At 46.5% G+C, this 21,409-nt stretch overlaps 1 protein-coding gene across 2 annotated transcripts in view; it reads right to left on the reverse strand.

Annotated features, from left to right (window-relative positions):
• Positions 1–21,409, reverse strand: part of LOC139758438 (uncharacterized) — a 167,964-nt gene that overhangs the window by 60,502 nt on the left and 86,053 nt on the right. The window lies entirely within an intron of this gene.

The raw sequence follows: 21,409 nt of genomic DNA on the forward strand, positions 1-21,409 counted from the left end.
AAACTCAGCTTTAATATAAACAAATCTGAAACGATTTTCGCATTACTAACGACACGGTATGAGAATGACATCGTAAATAAAAACAATATGGACGTAGTTTAAATAGCTCCAGTAAGATATTCAAAGTAGTAGAAAGAACATGTGTGCAAAAGCATAGCAGACATTAGTTACAAGGATAAGGCAAAACAGTAGAACACTGAAATCTACGTAAATCTGCGTCGGACAAGAGTTATACAACAAAGGAAATGAGAACATCAAGTGTATATTGTTGACAACAGCAGAAGAAACGCCAAAGAATGCTAGTCACGTCACACACAAACAACTAATTACCTAGTTAATTGGTCCATTGGCTGCGGACGACAGCCATGTGGTCTAGATATGTGGCAACGATTCTAAATGATCTATTTTGAATTATCATTTATCAGTAAAGAAACAGTGATAATTTGTCCTCCAGCTGCCGTCCAGTTTAACAGCATTTTACAACATGCTGTCCTACATCGTCTACATACTATACCGTTAACGTTAAACGGAATAGATGTAAATAAAAACCGCTGCTCCCGATGACTCTTACCTGATAACAATAAATGGAAAAAAATGTGAAAGTACAATTGTTGACTTCTCGTTTTGATAAGTCACTACTTTACAAGAGAATTCCCCGGGCTAGAAAGTTAGGTTAGCGTAACACCATTATTCAAGAGAAGATAGTGTAAGTCACTTCCCGAGATCAAAACAAGATTGTACATAATTTTCTGGATTACCATTAACTCTATGATTCACATCGTCGCTCTCAACACAACAGTTCATCTCTTGAAAAATCTGCTTCATTGTTTTATGATACTGTCAACATGAACGATGCGTTGTACTTCGGTGGTTAGAATATTGGTTAACGAGCAGCACTGAGAAAAGAGATTAACCCTCAAGTTTCGGAATGGCTCGACGTGACAAGTGGAGTGCTGCAAGGATCAGTTTTGCGACCATTTCTGTTTCTGATATACGTCACCGAGACTGATTGTCAGCTACGGTGTTACAGTTCGCAGGAATCCATACAATGAATGGTAAATCTACAACAGAAATTAAACTTCTACGTCTGCAAGCTGACCCACACAAACCAATAGATAGATCAGGCTCGCGAAGGACAGTGAATTTTGACACCGGTAGGTGCAAAGTTTTCCACGTCGGCAATATAAGAACGACATATGCCACAATATACGAACTCGGCTGAGCTGTAAACGAGGAAAGAACATAGGTGTGAGGACCTTCGATGACCAAGAGCCAGGTCGACAGTGCGAAATAGCAATAAAAATAAAGAAAAAAAAAAAAAAAGGCAGGACATCAGAATTCCAGACTGTAAATATCTGTCCTCAATTCATGATTCAGTGGTGCGTCCCCACGTGAATAATGCGTTCGGTTTACGTCGTCCTATTGATAAACCGACAGAATAAATCCGAGAAATAAATCCAATAGTAACCATACGAACGAACTTTCACATATCTAGGTTACAAAAAGCAGTTAAGATGTGATAAAGCACGATGAAGAAGCTTCGACAAACTTAGTGACAAGAATTTTCTTAACATGAGGCAAAGAATTTTGTTCTTCAAGAGACCGTTTATATATACTTAGAATGACTTGGCGAGAATAGTAACTGAAACATGACGTTTAAAAACAGATCAGACGAATACTGAAGTCGACCACTTGTTAACAGTCTCTGTCGTTTGAGAATTTATAATCTTACCTCAGTCATTCATGTACTACATACTTTTCTTCTCTGTTCGATAAGGTGCGTTTCTCATCTCTTCTGCTATCGTGACCTGCCCCAGGGGAACCCAGTCGTCTGCTGACATTTACGTTCCTGTACATACATACACGCAAGAGGAACTCAAGGACCTAAGTCTAATGTCTGGTTTGGTTAAGATCCTCTTCAAACACCTGTCATGAAATCAGCACAACAGTATGACTGCAGAAATCAAATTCATGTGCATTTGAACCGAAAGTTAATCTTATGTCTACCCTAGATTAAGCAGCAGTTTTCTTCATCTTTTGGCCTCAGCTGTCAGCCTGAGCCGTACCCAACCATGCCTTCCCTCACCTACCAAAAAATATGATCGACTTTGATGTGAGCGCCACCACCCGTTACCAACATCTTCAACCAAAATAAAAAAAAAAGAAGTGATAACTGATTCCATGGTTCGTTCTCAAGTCTCTAAACGTCTCTTGTCTCTCGTGTTTCTATGTTGCTGTCATAATGGCCTCAGTTCATATCATACCTTTCCATCATCTTGCAACTCAACATGTGCGAGTGTTCTCTACTCAAGGGCATATATATATATATATATATATATATATATATATATATATATCATTCTGTGTGGAACTGTACTTACATAATTCTTGCAAATTCAAAGTCAGTGATATCTTACGTTAGGTTATATGACAGGGTGTTTTAATCACCAAAATTACCCGTCCTTCAGTAGTCATCAGTAGCGTCACACCCGCTCAGGACTTCAACAGTGTCTATGACGCGGAGGACTGGTAGCCCGACCTGGTACAGTGAGGGGCGAGGCCATACGTGCCCCTCCTGGGGCAATCACTGGTCGATACCTCAATCACGTAGTGATGGTGGAGGATTGTCTGGCTTAGCCACAACCTAGCTAGAGACAGACCTTAGCGCTCCACCTCCACCCGTGGTGTTCACCTGTCACGTCTCAAGCATCGTCTGTGCTTCTTTCTATCTCTGTACAGTTGTGCGTGTCAGGGGCTCCTGTAGCGAAGGATACCAGGTGGCAGGAGCGTAGTGCTCCGCCCTGCTGCAGTCTTCCCCACACCCGTGGCATGGAAGTGTATACCCTCCCCATTACCACCACAGAAGGTGTGCATCAATACACCCTCGAACACATTCCCGTTTACTACGTACCTCACATGTTGTAGGTCAATAAAACCCTGAGTAGTGTGAGGCAGTTACTCCCTCCGTAAGGTCCCTCCCAACACAGGTGAGGCGTGGCAGTACTTCCCCAGTAAGGTCCCTCCCAGCACAGGTGAGGCGTGGCAGTACTCCCCCAGTAAGGTCCAACACAGGTGAGGCGTGGCAGTACTCCCCCAGTAAGGTCCAACACAGGTGAGGCGTGGCAATACTCCCCCAGTAAGGTCCAACACAGGTAACATCTTTCCACACAACCTCCCTTACGTCACCCGGTCCTCGGGGATGAAGACTGGTCACGGGAACAGCAGCTTAACACCACCACTTGGAAGTTCATCATGCATGTAGTCCCACGACTGTGGCATGTTAGCCTTAAGTGCCGGGACACAGTCTCTCCTGCCATCAGCCACGAACCACTGCCGGCCCGTCCACCACCACCACCGCCACCAATGTCTCTACTAAGGTGGTGGTGGTGGGGGGGGGGGGGGGGGCAGAGTTATAACAACGTGTACAGGTTTGACTGAGGTGTGTGGGGTGGGGGGGGGGGCTGCTGGGGGGCCTAGTGTTGGTGCCTTTATTAATCATCATCGGATCCCTCCCTTGTTCCCCTTCTCACAACCAGCCCCTGCCTTAGTCCCCCCCTCATACAACCAACCCCTGCCCTAGTCCCCCCTCATACAACCAACCCCTGCCCTAGTCCCTCCTCATACAACCAACCCCTGCCCTAATCCCCCTTCCGACAACCAACCCCTCCACAATTTCCCTCACCTTCTACTAAACCCTGTCTACAATCAACTCCTGCCCTTGTCCCCCTCTCTCCTCCAGCCCCTCTCCCCCACTTCCATAACCACATCTTTCCCACCCTCTACCACGAATCAAGTCATCCTGGCCTCACAGTCGTACACATGAACATCTGCTAATGGTATGTTGACACCCAAGGTGGAGAAACCACCTCAACACGTCTACAGAGCCACTGTAGCTTAGCAGAGGCTACCATGGGTCACTAGGGGCTACCATGGGTCACTAGAGGCTACCATGGGTCACTAGGGGCTACCATGGGTCACTAGAGGCTACCATGGGTCACTAGGGGCTACCATGGGTCACTAGAGGCTACCATGGGTCACTAGGGGCTACCATGGGTCACTAGGGGCTACCATGGGTCACTAGAGGCTACCATGGGTCACTAGAGGCTACCATGGGTCACTAGGGGCTACCATGGGTCACTAGGGGCTACCATGGGTCACTAGAGGCTACCATGGGTCACTAGAGGCTACCATGGGTCACTAGGGGCTACCATGGGTCACTAGGGGCTACCATGGGTCACTAGGGGCTACCATGGGTCACTAGAGGCTACCATGGGTCACTAGAGGCTACCATGGGTTACTATGGGCCACAGGCCACATGAAGGCTACGAAGGGTCACCGGTGGCCACAAAAAGCGACATATGATGTCACAAGACACCTAAAGCCACAGGAGGTGTCACAAGGCACCTGGAGCCACAGGAGGTGTCACAAGGCACCTGGAGCCACAGGAGGTGTCACAAGGCACCTGGAGCCACAGGAGGTGTCACAAGGCACCTGGAGCCACAGGGGTTGTCATAAGGCACCTGAAGCTATGGAAGGTGTCACAAGGCACCTGAAGCTATGGAAGGTGTCATAAGGCACCTTAAGCCATGGAAGGTGTCACAAGGCACCTGGAGCCACAGGGGTTGTCATAAGGCACCTGAAGCCAAGGAAGGTGTCACACGGCACCTGAAGCCATGGAAGGTGTCACAAGGCACCTGGAGGAGCCACAGGGGTCGTCACAAGGCACCCTGAAGCCATGGAAGGTGTCACAAGGCATCTGGAGCCACAGGAGGTGTCATAAGGCATCTGGAGCCACAAGAGGTGTCACAAGGCACCTGAAGCCAAGGAAGGCATCGCAGATAAACTAAGTCCTATTGACTTGTGAGGCCGAGGTATAAGAACATAGGAGAGGCCATACAGAGCCACACACATGGGCACTAGAGACCATAGTAGCCCGCCAGGCGTGGCTGAAGGTAAGTAAACCCAAACAAACGATGTTTATAACAAGCGTTGGCAACTGTGGTTTGAGCGAAGCTGAGAGTCACGTCCTCACGAACGCAACAATGTTAGCAACACTGTTGTAAACATTCCCGACCGCAGTTGATATGGAGCCAACATATTCGTGAATGCGTCACAACATTGCCGATAACAATGGAGCCAACATATTCGTGAATGCTTCACAACATTGCCGATAACAATGTAGCCAACATATTCGTGAATGCTTCACAACATTGCCGATAACAATGTAGCCAACATATTCAAGAATGCGTCACAACATTGCCGATAACAATGTAGCCAGCATATTCGTGAATGCGTCACAACATTGCCGATAACAATGTAGCCAACATATTCGTGAATGCGTCACAACATTGCCGATTACAATGTAGCCAACATATTCGTGAATGCTTCACACATTGCTGATAACAATGGAGCCAACATATTAGTGAATGCGTCACAACATTGCCGATTACAATGTAGCCAACATATTAGTGAATGCGTCACAACATTGCCGATAAAAATGTAGCCAACATATCAGTGAATGCGTCACAACATTGCCGATAACAATGTAGCCAACATATTCAAGAATGCGTCACAACATTGCCGATAACAATGTAGCCAACATATTCGTGAATGCGTCACAACATTGCCGATAACAATGTAGCCAACATATTCGTGAATGCTTCACAACATTGCCGATAACAATGTAGCCAACATATTCGTGAATGCGTCACAACATTGCCGATAACAATGTAGCCAACATATTCGTGAATGCGTCACAACATTGCCGATAACAATGTAGCCAACATATTCGTGAATGCGTCACAACATTGCCGATAACAATGTAGCCAACATATTCAGTGAATGCGTCACAACATTGCCGATAACAATGTAGCCAACATATTCAGTGAATGCGTCACAACATTGCCGATAACAATGTAGCCAACATATTCGTGAATGCGTCACAACATTGCCGATAACAATGTAGCCAACATATTCGTGAATGCGTCACAACATTGCCGATAACAATGTAGCCAACATATTCGTGAATGCTTCACAACATTGCCGATAACAATGTAGCCAACATATTCAAGAATGCGTCACAACATTGCCGATAACAATGTAGCCAACATATTCAAGAATGCGTCACAACATTGCCGATAACAATGTAGCCAACATATTCGTGAATGTGTCACAACATTGTCGATAACAATGTAGCCAACATAATCAAGAATGCGTCATAACATTGCCGATAACAATGGAGCCAACATATTCGTGAATGCGTCACAACATTGCCGATAACAATGTAGCCAACATATTCGTGAATGCTTCACAACATTGCCGATAACAATGTAGCCAACATATTCGTGAATGCTTCACAACATTGCTGATAACAATGTAGCCAACATATTACCACCATTGTTTCCCTCGTGCACAACATTGTAACAACTGTGGTACACGTATGAGGGTGGACTACCGGCTAATCATCGTTACAAACTGCCAGTCTACACAAGCTGTTGTCCACAGTTTCTGACAACGTTGCCAACAATATTACGTTGGTGTGGTCAGCCAACTACAGATGAAGTACTCTGCTTTGATCTTGTGATGTATTGATAGTATTTGTTTTAACAATATCTGGTGGTTGTTGATCCCAATATGCTGTGCCTTCTATTGCTGAGGAAACATTTGTAATACATAATCTCTTCTTGATATCATCTCTAGTCATTATGTTCTTGTCCAACATGAAGAAATCATCAAGACTCACATTGTCGAAAAATCAATTATTTTGAGATCTTTTCTTAGATCTTCTCAAAATCTATTTTTTTTCTTTTTCGTTGGGAATTCACTTTAGACATTTGAGCATTAATTCAAAGATATGATTTTGAGTGACGAGAAAAAAAGTATTATTGCTAATCTTTGTATTTGTTCGGACATTGTTTCGTCTCTGATAAAGTATTATGACCGGAACTGAACAGCGTATTCTCAATATAGTGCGAGTGTGCAGTTGTAAGGCGTAGCTTCTGTATCTTCCCTTTTATAGTTTATATGTCTGACCACAACATGGCTCATTGTTTAGCCAGATCATAAGTCCTGCTTCCCCGGTCACACATCATTTCTGATCGTCACTTTAGTGAAGCGTTTCATTTCGCTCTTCTGTTCGTGCCTTATCAAATATTTCATATCTATGTTTCCACATCTTTGTGATAAAATGTTTTGCTAAGAATCTGTTGACAATGAAGTCAATATGCCGTGTGTTTGACGGGTCCCATGATTAGTTCAATCTATCCGAGCCACTAAAAAGTCTTCCTTGATCGCAATTTCGTGTCGCTGGATTTTTTAAGTAACAAGAAAAAGTCATCCTCACTTACGACAGCCCACATGAACGGCCACACGGAGTCATACTGTTAGGTGACACACACACACACACCAACTGAAGACAGACAGACAGAGCCACGTGAAGCCAAGGACGTCCATACTGGCAAAACACAGAGCCATTTACAATCATATAGAGCCACCCGAGGCATCTAACAGCTTACGAGAAAACACAGCATATGTCTCAGTTTCACACGAGACATACACGGCCACACGTAATCATCCGGGGTTAACCATCCTGGGTTATATGACCTTATACAAAACTCCATCAAGCTAAACGGCCTTTGAAGGGTGCACACACACACACACACACACAGCCACAAGTTGGTCGCAGAGCCATCTGGAGGTGCACACAGTACCCGGATGTCACTCTAATACGAGACTACACGGTAATAAAAGGTTCAACCCAGTACACCAAACATAAGAGGTTATCAGGAGCCACTGACTGGGGCATCTGGTCAAGAAGAGCCATAGGGAGGGGCATGACACAACATAAGGCCGCGAGCAACAACATGACATACTGTAGTATCACGTTCCTTACACTCACTCAGTGATATAGAACACTCAGAACAGGGCTCAGGCCTGCACACAGTGATATAGAACACTCAGAACAGGGCTCAGGCCTGCACACAGCCACTGGACCTTATGCAAAGTAAGAGAGAAAAGTAAGAGGCCAGAGAGTTATACGAGACCCTGACAGGCGGCACATGAGACCTACCCAGGTCCATAAGGCCAGCGGACCGTCGTCCGTCACACTCACGAAGCCGTACCAGCGCAGTCCAGCCCCCCTCCCCCCACTGAAACAGTCTACCCCCTATGTAACACGTAATGTACTACCTCACCGTAACGGTGTACAGGCCTGTTACTAAGCTGACTATGTAAAGCTGGCGTTGTTAGTATAGCGGTGGCTTGGCAGGTCGTGTTGTGTTGTGTTTTATGTATGTGAGAACCTAAGTGGGTAAGTGCAGCCATCTTGTGGTGGGAATGAGAATGAATCAGCGGTGCGGGAGTGCTGATCTCCAGCTGTGCACATGAGAGTTGCCGATCTATGTTGTTAGTTGCTTGTGTGAGTGAATGGTTGGGTATGGTTGACGTGGGGTAAAGTATGATGCTACCGTGTGATGGGTCAGACGGTATCGTACATACCACTGTACAAACCTGCCAAGTAAATATAAGTCATGCATGAGCCGTCAGACTTCATACAACACTGGAAGGGGTAAGACACATTATACTGCATGAACATTTTGTTCATCAGAACAATGTGCTCTGATACCTCGACCACTCCAGCATCAACCACTGCTCTAGCAGACTGAAGAAAGTGAGCGGTGGAAGTGGACGCGCAGTGTCTCTCTCTCTCTTGCGTGCGTTACGACCCTCCCCAGTGACGAAGTAACGCAACATGGTAACATTCACTTCGGCTACATCTCCTCCTGCCTACCATCCACCTCCAACCTCAACAAGAGCGAAAGAATCTTAGACCGTCATAGATAGTTTTATAGTCTCAAGGTACATCACTCCCACTACACCTGCTGACTTTCCTGTAAAGCTCTTCACCAGTTACAAGCCTCTATCAATAGTGTCAGGTCTCTCCAGCAGTCAATGTGTCCCGATGATTTCCCTGACACCTCAGTCCACGATCACACACACACTCTCAGCGAGTTATACGACCGACCCACTGCCATCCCTCCCCGATCTTCTGGCCTACTTTTACATGAGTTTACCGAAAGGTTTACCGAGACTGCAGCCAAACTGGCAATATGAAGACCTACTGTAGTCTGCCACTCACGCCCCTGTCAGCTTCTTCAACGTTCTCTATCGCAACCTAAAGAAACACAAGGCCTCCTTGGCTCTGACTTTTGTTGACTGCAGAGATCCAGCCCCAAAAGAATCAAGACCACGCATGTCACAACACCGTAGACTTCGTAATACTGTACTTAGCTCAAAGTCCCACTTCCGTCTTCAAGTCCCTCCCCTGTAACGTTCCGAAGAACAGAACAATGGTATCCCCACAGATGATGTCTTGATGGACACAAATGTTCATTGGTATTAAACCAGTGACTCCAACATTGGCGTAAACACGGACAACAGCTCTTCCATCGACATCGCCCTCCACAACACTCACAACGTCACCATCCAACAAGTAAAGACGGTTTGTCATGTTCCTCAGCCTCGCTCTCCAGTCCCTGCTGTCTCACTATAAGGCCCCCAGCACCCTCCAAGTTGGTCAGACCGTCGAGCGTCTCGGCATGACTGTACACGACAAATTAAGCCGGAGGAATACCTCAGTCTCAGCCACCGTCCCTACATTCTTTGTTTACTCAAGACACCAGGAAGCCTGCAGAGAAAGTGAAAAAGAAACATGACAGTTTTCATTGCGGCTGCGCTTCCTTCGCCTGGCCTGTTATCTATGAACTAACGACGGTGCAACACTGATCATGCAAGACTGTCACCTTAGGTCCCTCTGACACCACCCAGAAATCCCTCTATCCAACCAGCACATCCATATCAAGGCAGTGATTCAGGATGAGGTTACTGCACCATTCCGGCCACCATCACTTCCTGTCACCCGGGATCACTTGTCCCTGAGTTGCAGTTCGACACCACGACGCATCGAGTCCATCTGAACTCGTACAAGAAAAGCCAGTGTGATCATTATCATCATCGACCATCATCCATCTTACTACAGCCTCCATTTCCTGTTTGATTTATTTCCGCAACATTGTCAATATTGGGATGTAGTCCATTCGATAAACTGTTAATTATCATTACATCCGCAAACGATAACCATACGGCCAGAAGATCACAGAGAGCAGGGGTATGTACACACACACACACACACACACACACACACACACACACACACCTGCCTCCGGGAATAGCAGTGGTCAACACCTGCAACACCCACTGTGTTTTAATTACTTGGACTTGCTGGGGTTGAGATCAGAGCCTCACGTGCCTCACACGTGATCTTTTGACACCATCGTCACAGCCATACGTGACGTCTCCACAACGGTTAATACACACTAACATATTCAAATGGTTGTGTTTAGCAGACATCATGCGAGGACTGCAGTAAACTGCACTGGGGACAAAGTGGAAAAGAACCGAGTGTAAGAATACAAGAGCATCAACATAGTGCTCGTGTTGACTAGGCTTATACTACACTGCTACACAAGGGAAACCGTCCACCTTACTGACTGCAACAACGCTCACAAAACTGCGACTCCATTATTCATATGTCGCTCACAATATGAGATACACAACCACTAGTGTACACACTATGCTAGTCTCATCCCCCAGACGACGAGGCATGTAGAAACCGTATCTTATTATGACCACAACAACTATTAACAACTTTATGACCTGATTCATGACCTGACACATGCCTCTGCTCATCTTAACCCTGCCTTTGGTGATCATATTTCTTACTTGACCTTTCCGCGTGACCCTCACCTGACGAGGTCGTACGCCTTTCATGCGTGTATATATATATATATATATATATATATATATATATATATATATATATATATATATATATATATATACACACACACACACACACTTAATCGCGTAAGCGAGGTAGCGCCAGGAAACAGACGAAGAATGGGCCACACACACATACACACACACACACACACACACACACACACACACACATTGTATATATATATATATATATATATATATATATATATATATATATATATATATATATACGCACAAATACATACATATACATACACATACATATACATATATAAACATGTACATATTCATACTTGCTTGCCTTCATCCATTCTCGGCGCTACCCCGCCCCACAAGAAACAGCATCGCTACCCCCCGCTTCAGCGAGGTAGCGCTAAGAAAACAAACAAAAAAAGTCTCCAGGTTAACCAGGTTCTCGGTGGACGATAAACTAAGCAGCAGTGACCATCACCGCCAAACTATTGTCTCTTACGTTCCCGTCGACTTAAGACCCTTGGACTCGTGGACCTGACCTCCACAACACCCAGACGAACGTTCACTCTCGCCTCCCTCCTTGTGTAGACCTGGCTCTCCTCCTCCTCACCCACACCAGGGGTGTCACGTCGTCTGGTATGGGTGAGGAAAAGGTACACAAAGTCATCCTTGCTCCCTCTTACACCGCTGGCCCGCCTGACTCCCTCCCCTCAACCATACCTGGACCCCATCCAGCTACACACACCTAGTTACCGTCACCTCCTTCTACCAGAGATCCCTCGTCCCCGAGTTGAAGTTCGGTAACACAACAACATCGGGGCCACTGCGAGCCAGTACACAACGCTCAAAGAACTGTCCCATCCCAGACCACTAGGGGCACTGTCCCATCCCAGACCACTAGGGGCACTGTCCCATCCCAGACCACTAGGGGCACTGTCCCATCCCAGACCACTAGGGGCACTGTCCCATCCCAGACCACTAGGGGCACTGTCCCATCCCAGACCACTAGGGACACTGTCCCATCCCAGACCACTAGGGGCACTGTCCCATCCCAGACCACTAGGAGCACTGTCCCATCCCAGACCACTAGGGGCACTGTCCCATCCTAGACCACTAGGGACACTGTCCCATCCCCGACCACTAGGGGCACTGTCCCAGTCCCGACCACTAGGGGCACTGTCCCAGTCCCGACCACTAGGGGCACTGTCCCAGTCCCGACCACTAGGGGCACTGTCCCATCCCAGACCACTAGGGGCACTGTCCCATCCCCGACCACTGTGGATACTGTCCCATCCCCGACCACTGTGGACACTGTTCCATCCCCGACCACTGTGGACACTGTTCCATCCCCGACCACTGTGGACACTGTCCCATCCCCGACCACTGTGGACACTGTCCCATCCCCGACCACTGTGGACACTGTCCCATCCCCGACCACTGTGGACACTGTTCCATCCCCGACCACTGTGGACACTGTTCCATCCCCGACCACTGTGGACACTGTCCCATCCCCGACCACTGTGGACACTGTCCCATCCCCGACCACTGTGGACACTGTCCCATCCCCGACCATTGTGGACACTGTCCCATCCCCGACCATTGTGGACACTGTCCCATCCCCGACCATTGTGGACACTGTCCCATCCCCGACCACTGTGGACACTGGAACCTGCACCTGCAGACCAGGTCCTCACACGACCGCTGCTACACACGACCTCAGGTGGTCACCTCTACCACGTACGTGGCAGGCCAAAGCTTGGCAGTCAGCCTGGCCAGACCTCCTGCATGAAGGAATGATGGTCATCCACCTCCTGGGGACGCCACCCCGCTCCATTACTCAGTCCTGGCCAGGCCAAGTCTGGCCAGACTAAGCCAGATCAGCCAGGCTAGACCAAGCCAGGCCAGACAAGATTGGGCTAGGCCAGGCCAAGCTATTCTATATATACTAGGCCATGTCAAGCGAGATGCAACCAGGACACCATCCTCCACCAAGGAAGCCACTGGTAACCTGGCATTATGGCATCTTCCCGCTGTACCTGAGTAATTCCTGCATCACTGATGGTCGTCTTCAGACAGCCACGTCACGACGCTCACCAGAACCAAGCAACACACTGCCCACTGACCACACCAGTAATATATCAGTGAGCTGGTCGTCTGGTCTGGTGTGATATGGTCTGGTCTGGTCGTTTGGTCTGGTGTGATATGATCTGGTCTAGTCTGGTCTGGTCTGGTCTGGTGTGATATGGTCTGGTCTGGTCGTCTGGTGTGATATGATCTGACCTGGTCTGGTCTGGTCGTTTGGTCTGGTGTGATATGATCTGGTCTAGTCTCGTCTGGTGTGATATGGTCTGGTGTGGTCGTTTGGTCTGGTGTGATATGGTCTGGTCTGGTCGTTTGGTCTGGTGTGATATGATCTGGTCTGGTCTGGTCAGAAACCGATGAGATCTCGTCTGACGAAAATCCAGATAACCAGAAATTCACCAGACGATGAGAGGGCGCGGGACGAAGGCGTCCATCACCCCGAGAACCGTACGTCAGTTTCAGGCAGATGAGTGGCAGCGGACGCCCCGTCCCACCGGCCATCACCTGCGCCTGGCAGCAACACCTCAAGGCAGCAACATTTCCATCTTCATACGTAAATCTACCAAGACTCAGATATTACGAGGGACAGAACACCATCTCTGTTTCTCCAGTCAAACACATACCAATAAACATATGAATCAATAAACAAATGAAGATCGGCTTATGGAATTCAAGAAGGCATTCGGCTGAAATCACACAATTGAGGAATTAAATCATTGCAAGTTATGATGCTAACTTGTTACTTAATCACACAAGAATAAGATCAATCAGGGAATGAATGCTTGTACGCTTAGGATAAGCACATGAGTTAAGTCTACCTACATACATGGTGCAGGAAGGTTTACAGAGGAAATTCTATGGTTTATACATTTAGTGGTGAACATTACGTAATGTAAAGTTACAAAATGACTGAATAGCAGTACAGTGGTAATGTGTTTACATACTATTTGATAATGAACAATAAATGACTGAAGTTACACCCAGGTTGAACTGCAGAGAGAGAGAGAGAGAGAGAGAGAGAGAGAGAGAGAGAGAGAGAGAGAGAGAGAGAGAGAGAGAGAGAGTGTGTGTGTGTGTGTGTGTGTGTGTGTGTGTGTGTGTGTGTGTGTGTGTGTGTGTGTGTGTGTGTGCTCAGGTCGACATGTTGACCTGCAGACGGCGTGAGGGCGCCAATGACACACACGTCTTAGCCCCTCGACGGATGGACGATGTTTACTCGACCACAGGAGTTAAGCGAGCACGCGCCTAATCTGTCATCTGAGCTGGTAACACTGTGTGAGGGAGGAGCAAGTGTCCAGCCAACGTCAAGTGTTGAACATCGTCAGGTGCAAATGGTAGTCAACACAAATATCATAAAGGTAAGGAATAATGACTTTTATCCGATCAGAGGCAAATACAGACATGTGAAGATAGCAATATAACTTGGCCAGAGAAGCCTGGGTCAAGACATGGTAGGGGGTGTCAGGGAGGCAGGGAGGGGAAGGGTGGGAGGTGGGAAGGGTAGAGGGAGGAGATGAGCGTCCAGACGGGTGTAGCTGTCACCTGACAGCTATACCCAACCTATGACAACTAAATCCACCCTGCGACAGTTATAGGCACCATATGAGGGCTTCTGCCAATATGTGACATCCACCATGTGACACCCGTAGCTACCTTGGGACAGCTACAGACACCATGTGACAGATACAAGAGTCATGTAACAGCTACAGGCACTATGTGACAGCTACAGGCACTATGTGACAGCTACAGGCACTATGTGACAGCTACTGAAGCGATTTAACAGCTAGGGGCATTATGTGACGGATAGAGGAACCATGTGACGTCTCTACAGACGCCCTTGAAGATTTCAGTGATACTATGTGATCGGCAGGATCCCCACGTGACCACCAGACACCACGTGACAATACAGAGCCACTGGAGTGAGCGAGTGTAAGTGTGTGTCTGTCTGGAACCTCTCATGGCTCCGACGCTACACCATCAGTTGCCACGTGCTCGAGCACGTCTCGCATCAGCGTCGAGGCGTGGGGTCGCAGCCTCTGGTGTTGACGACTGTTTAGCGGACAGACGGTGTGTGTGTGTGTGTGTGTGTGTGTGTGTGTGTGTGTGTGTGTGTGTGTGTGTTACATGGAACTGGCTCACCGAGGGACGGTGCGGGTCAGTGTGTGTGTGAGAGTCTAATGGGAATAGAGGATCATGGCTCCTGGACAGAGAAGACGGAACGGAGGGCTGCAGTGTTATGTTTGGATTATATCGAGTGTACACACAGCAGTTACATCTTTGACACAGGTAGACAGTTCCTCATATCCGCTTTACACTTTTCGTCTCTGTTTCCATATGCATCACTCTTGACCTGCCATAAACATGGCCGGTCCCTATATAGTTCAATCAGCTGTAGTGTTAACGTCTTTGGCCACTCAAATGCAGGTCTTGACGTCTGTCGGTCACTGTGAGAGGGACGTAAGCAACGCCATAGTGTCCACCATCGTTGCTCTGGTGTGTGTGTGTGTGTGTGTGTGTGTGTGTGGTGCGGCTGCGACCCACGTAAGTGGCGACGCAACTATTCGACTCCCACACGTGAGTGTCGGTCACGAGGGATAGGTGGTTCAGTGTTGCTGTCTCCACGATCAGTGTTCGAACACAGCTTCGATACCATTGCTCCGAAACCCAAGCTGCGAAACTCATCGAGAAGCCGAGCCGTAATGCGAGTGCTGTTACCCCGGACGGACGCACTACACCTCCTCTACGAAGCTTCACATCACAAGTCGGACAGGTGTGCTCTCTACCCCGCCACAGATATAGTCTTGACACCTTCTTCCCACGTTCCCAACAGCTCCAAATCATCAGAAACCGGTGAAAGAGTGTTAGATGACGCGCCACAAACTTGACGGTTCATTACATGAACATGTAGTGTCCGGATGGGCTGTAGTATGTCATACATGATGGGTGGAGGTGGATGTATCCATGCCACTAGTGTCAACGACTGCGTAAGTACACCAGTAAGAGGATCCATATAGTGCTGGAGTACATTTTCAACTCCTCGTATCTTGACCTTATCATATCTGATTAATAAACATCGTCTCAGCTCCCTCAACTGTCCTGAGCCAGTGTGTAACGTTACTGTCAACCACATACAAAGTTGACTGAGGACCTCCACAGACTGAGTCTCAGCTGAACATATAGTTGTACTGGAATTGCCTGTCATACAGGGTTCCCTCGTCATGATCGTGACGATATGGTCAGACAGGCCCGTCTTCATCCAACAGATAATATCCAAGTCAAAACATAACACCACTCACCGTCACAGTGAAACAAGCAACCAAACACATACAATCCTACCTCAACTTACTCGCAAGCTAATTCCATGCAACATCACTAAATCCCTCACACTCAGAACCATTCTATAAGTAACCTACAACTTCCAAGTACAAACACAAGGCTTACCCCAGCCTCACATCTCATTGACCTTCACACCATTCACCCAAAACAAATATAAAAAACAAAATTCAAAATTCATACTGAAACAACACGGCAATCGCTAAATCCGAACTCTCGACTAAGTTTTCGTTGAACTCATCAGAAACCACACTCCCCAGACAAACACGAGTCAGACTCTCCCGCTGATGCTTATATAAACACATCATCCCAACGTTTCATGACCTGTGGTACCGACAGGTTGGACGTGGCCAGCTTCCTGAGTGCTGCAGGAGCCTACGTCAGGACACAAGGGATCCTGCGGCAGGAAGTACGTCCTGTTATGACCAATGAACATTGCTACAGGGAGAACATGTACTACTGGAATATGTCATAATGGAACACGATTACAATGTAACAGAGATATATGTTGGGGGCAGAAGGTGATCCTGCGGTAGATACAACTCGGTTCACGTTATGCGATGCGCCCCTTTATCACAGACTCTTAGGCCTGTAGGCCTCCTGTTGTTACGATCACCGTAAACACGTCGCTCATACTGACCTACTTGACGTGTTACAACTGTACCCGGCCACCACCAGCTCCGGTACCTCATTAATGTGACTACGTGTACCCATAATGTTGACTGACCCGTGCAATGTGTTCTACTCCAAGTATGCATACGAGTCGGATATGTCTGTATATGTATAAGTATATTCACAATCTGTAATTTGTGCATCTCTCTGCACTGAACACATGGAGTCCTCAGTCTTTTCTACAACTTGCCTTACATTTACCTCCAATATATATATATATATATATATATATATATATATATATATATATATATATATATATATATATATATATATATATGATAGAGTTGATAAAGATGCTTTGTGGAAGGTATTAAGAGTATATGGTATGAAAGGTAAGTTGCTAGGAGAAGTGAAAAGTTTTTATCGAGGATATAAGGCATGTGTACGAGTAGGAAGAGAGGAAAGTGATTGGTTCACAGTGAATGTCGGTTTGCAGCAGGGGTGCGTGATGTCTCCATGGTTGTTTAATTTGTTTATGGAATGGGCTGTTAGGGAGATGAATGCAAGAGTTTTGGAGAGAGGGGCAAGTATGCATTCTGTTGTGGATGAGAGGGCTTGGGAAGAGTCAGTTGTTGTTCGCTGATGATACAGCGCTGGTGGCTGATTCGGGTGAGAAACTGCAGAAGCTGGTGACTGAGTTTGGTAAAGTGTAAGAAAGAAGAAAGGTGAGAGTAAATGTGAATAAGAGCAAGGTTATTAGGTTTAGTAGGGTTGAGGGACAAGTTAATTGGGAGGTAAGTTTGAATGGAGAAAAACTGGAGGAAGTGAAGTGTTTTAGATATCTGGGAGTGGATTTAGCAGCGGATGGAACCATGGAAGCGGAAGTGAGTCAGAGGGTGGGGGAGGGGGCGAAGGTTCTGGGAGCGTTGAAGAATGTGTGGAAGGCGAGAACATTATCTTGGAAAGCAAAAATGGGTATGTTTGGAGGAATAGTGGTTCCAACAATGTTATATGGTTGCGAGGCAGGGGCTATAGATAGGGTTGTGCGGAGGAGGGTGGATGTGTTGGAAATGAGATGTTTGAGAACAATATGTGGTGTGAGGTGGTTTGATCAAGTAAGTAATGAAAGGGTAAGAGAGATGTGTGGTAATAAAAAGAGTGTGGTTGAGAGAGCAGAAGAGGGTGTATTGAAATGGTTTGGTCACATTAAGAGAATGAGTGAGGAAAGATTGACAAAGAGTATATATGTCAGAGGTGGAGGGAACGAGAAGTGGGAGACCAAATTGGAGGTGGAAGGATGGAGTGAAAAAGATTCTGAGCGATCGGGGCCTGAACATTCAGAAGGGTGAAAGGCGCGCATGGAATAAGGTGAATTGGAACGATGTGGTATACCGGGGTCGACGTGCTGTCAATGGATTGAACGAGAGCATGTGAAGCGTCTGGGGTAAACCATGGAAAGCTTTGTGGGGCCTGGATGTAGATAGGGAGCTGTGGTTTCGGTGCATTATACATTACAGCTAGAGACTGAGTGTGAACGAATGCGGCCTTTTTTATTTTTTCCAAGCGCTACCTAGCTGGGGAGGGGGTGGGGGGTGCTGTTTTGTGTGTGCGGGGTGGCGACGAGAATGGATGAAAGCAGCAAGTATGAATATGTACATGAGTATATATGTATATGTCTGTGTATGTATATGTATGTATACGTTGAAATGTATAAGTATGTATATGTGCGTGTGTGGGCGTTAATGTATATGCATGTGTATGTGGGTGGGTTGGGCCATTCTTTCGTCTGTTTCCTTACGCTACTTCGCTAACGCGGGACACAGCGACTAAGTATAATATATATACTTAGTAAAAGCTTTGCGGAAGATGAATGCCGGCAAGGCAGCAGGTTTGGATGGTATTGCAGTGGAATTTATTAAAAAAGGGGGTGACTGTATTGTTGACTGGTTGGTAAGGTTATTTAATGTGTGTATGACTCATGGTGAGGTGCCTGAGGATTGGCGGAATGCGTGCATAGTGCCATTGTACAAAGGCAAAGGGGATAAGAGTGAGTGCTCAAATTACAGAGGTATAAGTTTGTTGAGTATTCCTGGTAAATTATATGGGAGGGTATTGATTGAGAGGGTGAAGGCATGTACAGAGCATCAGATTGGGGAAGAGCAGTGTGGTTTCAGAAGTGGTAGAGGATGTGTGGATCAGGTGTTTGCTTTGAAGAATGTATGTGAGAAATACTTAGAAAAGCAAATGGATTTGTATGTAGCATTTATGGATCTGGAGAAGGCATATGATAGAGTTGATAGAGATGCTCTGTGGAAGGTATTAAGAATATATGGTGTGGGAGGCAAGTTGTTAGAAGCAGTGAAAAGTTTTTATCGAGGATGTAAGGCATGTGTACGTGTAGGAAGAGAGGAAAGTGATTGGTTCTCAGTGAATGTAGGTTTGCGGCAGGGGTGTGTGATGTCTCCATGGTTGTTTAATTTGTTTATGGATGGGGTTGTTAGGGAGGTGAATGTAAGAGTTTTGGAAAGAGGGGCAAGTATGAAGTCTGTTGGGGATGAGAAAGCTTGGGAAGTGAGTCAGTTGTTGTTCGCTGATGATACAGCGCTGGTGGCTGATTCATGTGAGAAACTGCAGAAGCTGGTGACTGAGTTTGGTAAAGTGTGTGAAAGAAGAAAGTTAAGAGTAAATGTGAATAAGAGCAAGGTTATTAGGTACAGTAGGGTTGAGGGTCAATTCAATTGGGAGGTGAGTTTGAATGGAGAAAAACTGGAGGAAGTGAAGTGTTTTAGATATCTGGGAGTGGATCTGTCAGCGGATGGAACCATGGAAGCGGAAGTGGATCATAGGGTGGGGGAGGGGGCGAAAATTCTGGGAGCGTTGAAGAATGTGTGGAAGTCGAGAACATTATCTCGGAAAGCAAAAATGGGTATGTTTGAAGGAATAGTGGTTCCAACAATGTTGTATGGTTGCGAGGCGTGGACTATGGATAGAGTTGTGCGCAGGAGGATGGATGTGCTGGAAATGAGATGTTTGAGGACAATGTGTGGTGTGAGGTGGTTTGATCGAGGAAGTAACGTAAGGGTAAGAGAGATGTGTGGAAATAAAAAGAGCGTGGTTGAGAGAGCAGAAGAGGGTGTTTTGAAATGGTTTGGTCACATGGAGAGAATGAGTGAGGAAAGATTGACCAAGAGGATATATGTGTCGGAGGTGGAGGGAACGAGGAGAAGAGGGAGACCAAACTGGAGGTGGAAAGATGGAGTGAAAAAGATTTTGTGTGATCGGGGCCTGAACATGCAGGAGGGTGAAAGGAGGGCAAAGAATAGAGTGAATTGGAGCGATGTGGTATACCGGGGTTGACGAGCTGTCAGTGGATTGAATCAAGGCATGTGTATGGGGGTGGGTTGGGCCATTTCTTTCGTCTGTTTCCTTGCGCTACCTCGCAAACGCGGGAGACAGCGACAAAGCAAAAAAAAAAAAAAAAAAAAAAAAAATATATATATATATATATATATATATATATATATATATATATATATATATATATATATATATATATATATATATATATTTCCCTGGGGATAGGGGAGAAAGAATACTTCCCACGTATTCCCTGCGTGTCGTAGAAGGCGACTAAAAGGGAAGGGAGCGGGGGGCTGGAGATCCTCCCCTCTCATTTTTTTTTTTTTCTTTTTTTTTAATTTTCCAAAAGAAGGAACGGAGAAGAGGTCCAGGTGAGGATGTTCCCTCAGGGGCCCAGTCCTCTGTTCTTGGCGCTACCTCGCTATCGCGGGAGATGGCGAATAGTATGAAAAAAAAAAAAAAAAATATATATATAATATATATATATATATATATATATATATATATATATATATATATATATATTGCATGAGGTCACAGTGGGGCACGTGATCTAGTATTTGCTGATAACCACGAGGAAAATGGAACACAAGTTCCCAAGCGCACTTTCGTGTAATGATCACATCGTCAGGGCAGAAGATACAGGAATGAGATAGAAGACGTAGAACAACAGTCAGATGATGTAAAAGGAAGAGACGTAGTTAAGACGCTGAGAACTTGCCTGGTTTACGTACTAATTACAGTGTGTGTGTGTGTGTGTGTGTGTGTGTGGGGAGGGGGGGGGGGGGGGAGCGCAACCCTGTATGTTAGCGTGGCGTGAGGTACAGAGCTCTCACTACGTGGTAACCTTATCTATAATGTAGAGGACCTTAGCCCACCTCTAGACCTTGCTTCTCTCTCACTTGTAAAGAAGGAAGGACACTCTCAGGTATGTCGTGTTACCGTCACGTCCGGCTGTCACGTGTCGTGGCGCGGGTCGTAACACTGACAAGTGTTACCAACGCTGTTGAGAACCAGGCAAGTTCTCAGTGTCTAATGGATCATGTAACTCTTTACCTTAATATGCTTGTGCAAGTGACTGTATTCGTCCAGCTCTTGTGTACCTGGCCAGGTGTGTGACTGTATTCGTCTAGCTCTTGTGTACCGGGCCAGGTGTGTGACTGTATTCGTCTAGCTCTTGTATACCGGGCCAGGTGTGTGACTGTAT

Source organism: Panulirus ornatus, chromosome 30 (assembly GCF_036320965.1).
Source record: "Panulirus ornatus isolate Po-2019 chromosome 30, ASM3632096v1, whole genome shotgun sequence".
NCBI classification, from domain to species: Eukaryota; Metazoa; Arthropoda; class Malacostraca; order Decapoda; family Palinuridae; genus Panulirus; species Panulirus ornatus.